This window comes from Zeus faber, assembly GCF_960531495.2.
Source record: "Zeus faber genome assembly, chromosome: 11".
Taxonomy (NCBI): Eukaryota; Metazoa; Chordata; class Actinopteri; order Zeiformes; family Zeidae; genus Zeus; species Zeus faber.
The window spans coordinates 15,655,806-15,660,131 of record NC_137205.1 but is presented as its reverse complement, the minus strand read 5'-3'; the positions used below and the strand labels follow the sequence as shown (position 1 = coordinate 15,660,131).

The 4,326-nt window shown below is 49.3% G+C and overlaps 1 protein-coding gene across 3 annotated transcripts in view; it reads right to left on the bottom strand.

Annotated features, from left to right (window-relative positions):
- The window catches only part of gprc5ba (G protein-coupled receptor, class C, group 5, member Ba), a 16,583-nt gene extending 12,550 nt beyond the window's left edge, over window positions 1–4,033 (bottom strand). For 2 of the 3 annotated variants that reach the window (XM_080009762.1, XM_080009761.1), the window contains exon 1: window positions 3,583–4,033. The gene's annotated coding sequence lies outside the window, so the exon portion shown is untranslated. Of the gene's footprint in view, window positions 1–3,123; window positions 3,198–3,582 lie in introns of all 3 variants that reach the window. The other variant, XM_080009760.1, reaches the window with a different exon arrangement.
- Between the last annotated feature and the right edge of the window lie 293 nt (window positions 4,034–4,326).

Sequence of the window (4,326 nt, the reverse complement as noted above, 5' to 3'; positions counted from 1 at the left end):
GTGGGTACCATTGTGGGCGACTGGGTGATGTGAACCATCATGATTCGGTGACATCAGCGTTTGTGAGTGAACAATGGCAACAACGGCATTGTTTGAGCCCCGGCTCTTTGTACGTCATTACCGAATTTCAGTTCCACATGTGGCACTCGATGACAATGCTGTACTTATTGGCTTACCGAACCGACATGTCAGATACCGGATTGTTTGGTACGGCATGGAAAGATGTACGAAGAGGCTAACTTGATGAAGAAACGACTTCATTCATATCAGATCAGACTTTCAAGTGAGGTTAAATCCACCGGCACTAGTATTTTGTTAATAAAAGTTAGCCTACCTTATTACATTGACCCTAGCATTTATAATGGACATGAACGTTTATCCAGATTTTTTTCCACCCATAACTACAGAAGCTGATATTCAAGATTCAATATTCAAGAGGTTTATCCGTCACATACATATATGATATTATGATGGATCTTGTTTAGGGTTTTTGTTTTTTTCGTGCTAAATCAGCGGACGGCCTCGGCGTTCCACTCAAAGTGGCGTTTACTCTCCTGTTGCTCGTCATGACGTCCGTCTGCAGCTGGCTTTACCTTCCGCGTCGGCCGGACTCGGAGTGACTGGCTCCGACTAAGTTCCGGAGTCGGACTCGGCCTGGAGCGTCGTCGAGAGAGTGAAGGACGGAGAGAGAGCGAGCGGCCAGAGCGTCAATGAGATCCCCACTCTCCAGGGGACTTCTCTCGCCTGTTTTGTTTTGTTTTTTTTTCTTTTTCGGAGCCATTGGCTTCAGTGACTCTCACGAGGAAACCTGCACAGGACACATGATCGTCGCTGCGGTGGAACGTGAAGCATCGATTTACAGCTTAGGTTTTTTCGGGTTTTTTTTTTTCCCGCTCGTATCTTCTTCTTCTCCTCTCCAGCCCGACCGACTATTCCTCCGCTCATCTGACATCTCTATGCACCCCGGGGGCTGACAGTAACCATCCCTGACAGCTGCTGGTCCCACATAAACACAAAAGAAAAAAAAAAGGAAGTACAACCACATGAAGGGGTGTGGGGGGCGGGGGCCAAAATCGTCGGTGGCGTACGTGAAGGGAAGTCGAAGTCTGGGTAGCGTTCGTACCCAAAATGGGCGACGGTAAGAACGGCGTTACGTAAGGCTGAACTTTGAAGCGATGAAACGGAGAGAGAAAGAGAGAGGGAGTGAGAGAGAGAGAGAGAGAGAGAGAGAGAGAGAGGGGGACGCTCTGATAAAAAACAAAAAGAACAAAAAAACAAAAATTAAGTGACTGAATGGTGATATTGTATTAGGAGGTCGGCCATTCAGGAGAGATCCACCGTGGAGCTATTCCCCCGGCCTCCCCTGGCATCCCCCGGCCTGCCTAATTAGGCCTCATTACCATGTGACTGCCCTCGCAGCGGGACCGTATGCTAATTGACTTGGCAATTAACTGTGCCAATTTAATCTTAAAACAAGCTATAACCCCCCCCCATCCCTCTACTTCGCTTCCCTCCCTCCACCCAACTAGATCAACATCTGAAGGCGAGATGGGCGGGATAAGAAGGCCCTTCGCCTCGTGGAAACACACCCCTTTCCAACACACACACACACACACACACACACACACACACACTGGAAACTAGGGCATCGGAGACAGGGTCTTGTGTTCCGCGTCCACGTGATATCAAGACGGTGGCGTCCGTTATAAATGGAGTGCGGATGAATGAGCGGGCGCGACGAGGCTGAGCGGGGCACCGATCACAGGCGGAGATATGATCAGAGTGGGTGGGTGGAGGTGTGAACTGGCGAGACGGCACCGAGCGGGATGTACAGAGGAAGCTTTGAATGTGGGTGGAAATGAGCCTTGTCGGCTTTTTGTCATTCTGCGTACATGTGTGTTTGTGTGTGTGTGTCTGTGTGTGTGTGTGTGCCTGTGTGTGTGTGCGCACGAGAGTGCGACCGTGCACAGTTTCATATACAATAGGCAAGGTAAGCAGGGAACTTCCCGTGTGTGTACAGTGTATGTTCAAACCGCACACTATTCACCCCCACCCTGCTGTCACACACAGCAGATTCACACGCTTGTCTGGATCAGGTCTAGATATTTGATAAAGATCTCTCTCTCTCTCTCTCTCTCTCTCTCTCTCACACACACACACACACGCACACACACCCACACACACACACACACACACACACACACACACACACACACACACGTCCAAAAGTTAGAAAGCCCCATATGGTGTAACCCACAAGGAGACAGCAGCCTCCTCTTCCCCCAGGAGAAGGATAACTAATTCAGCTTTAACTGCGACATGAAAACACGGTCTGACAGGAAACAGCTCCACTCTGCTGAATATTGATTTATGGCTGAAAACACTGTATAGTAGGAGGGAGGAAGGAAGGGAGGGGGGCAAAGCGGGTGGTGCTGGGACCGGACAGACACCACATTAGTGTAACCGACGGACCCAAGGGACCAATGCCATGTTTCACTCGGAGGTCCTTCAGTAGACAGAGGCAAGTGTCCTTCGGGGCGAAAGCATCAGTTTGAGAAGATATATATAAATGGGGCTGTCGTCGGGGAGGGGGGGGGGGGGGTCCGTTCCAATGTCAGTAACAGGCCTTTTCGCTGACATAATGTAAAAATCGAGTTTTAGGAAAATACCCCTTTCGAGAATATTCTTTCTTTCTTTCTCTTCCAATGGACAACCCTCTTATCAATGCACAGCATGGCTTGGTGGGTAGGTGCTTCCAGAAGACTGTTTGAGAGCAGCAGCAAGACCATTGTTACAGTTGTGTGTGTGTGTGTGTGTGTGTGGGTGTGTGTGTGTGTGTGTGTGTGTGTGTGTGTGTGTGTGTGTGTGGGTGTGTGTATGTACATGTGTGTGTGTGTGTGTGTGTATGTGTGTGTGTCTGCATGTCTGGTGGAAGGGATAGGGAATAGGGAGTGGTGTATTATCCCGATCCTAAAATAAAGAAAACATCTTACGTCAGGGGGTCTTAAAATAAAACCAGTGTGGGTTTTTTTTGTCTTGGTGTGTGTGTTTTGTGTGTGTGTGTCTGTGTGTATGCGTGTGTGTGTGTGTGTGTGTGTGTGTGTGTGTGTTGGGGGGGTCGACCTTCTCCTCTCCAAAGGGGTTGACTTGGGTTGCTATGAAATGGTGTCAGTCGCCACTTGAGATATTTTCATCCCCTATATCAAAAAAGGTGACACAGCAAATTAATATCGTGTATCGATCCCCTTCCCACAACCTCTACCTCACCAGTACGCGGGGGGAAAATCCAAACCCTTCCCAAGAAGACGGACAGCGGATAGGACCCAGGCCCCCACGCACACGCACTCATCTGGTGCAACTGGCGGCTCGACCGCGCAACTTGCTCGAACAGCCCCCCCCCCCAGACGGTCCCGGTTCATCGCTAAATCCGACCATTAAGACGCACGTTGGCTCCCATTACCTCCTAACAGCCTTCGGGGAGCCGGGCCAAAAATAACCCTGCCTATTAATTACACCGATCAGCGCGCACACGCATCCGTTCTGCAAGCCGCACACGCACCGCGCACAGGCTGCCGTACCTACCTCGGGCTGGAGGTACACGGATCCGATAGAGAAACCACTGGAGGACGCAGGTTTTTGTTGGTTTTTGCTGTTGTTTTTTTTTTTTTTTTTGACTATTGCAGATGACACGGAAATGTCACATTTCGGGATGAGCTGCCCATCCGACGGTCCGATGGATCCTCTCAGATCAGCGGATCCCAGAGGTTTTCAACCTGCGGAACAGGCTGTGGAACGGGGGGTTGGGGGGTGGGGGGCTCTAGGGTGTTAAAATAATCTTCATATATGTTCCCGGATCCTTTGTTCCCCGACGAGATCGAGCTCCCCGGTCATTTGGGGGGAGGAAAAAAAATGAATACAAATGACAAGAAATGTCGAAATGAGTGACAGCGTCGAAATCCTCCGCGATTGGGTGAAAACCAGCGACTCGATTCCCAGATTGTGTGCCGTTATGGCGCTGCGGGACCGGGCTGAAGCTCCGAGCTGCGCATCTGACTGGGAGAGAGGGAGAGGGAGAGGGAGAGAGAGAGAGGAAGGGGGTAGAGAGGGAGGGAAAGAGAGAGGGGGAGAGGGTTAGGAGAGGGGGTAGAGAGAGTGTATGTTTGTATGTTTATTTTAGTCAATATCCTCGTGTATTTATATGTATTTTTAATGATCATACCTGAATTATTCTATTTGTATTTTATGATCTATTATTATTATTATTATTATCTATTTGTTTTTGTTTTATTTCATTTTCTGTTTTTACCTTAGCTTCACTTGTTTTCA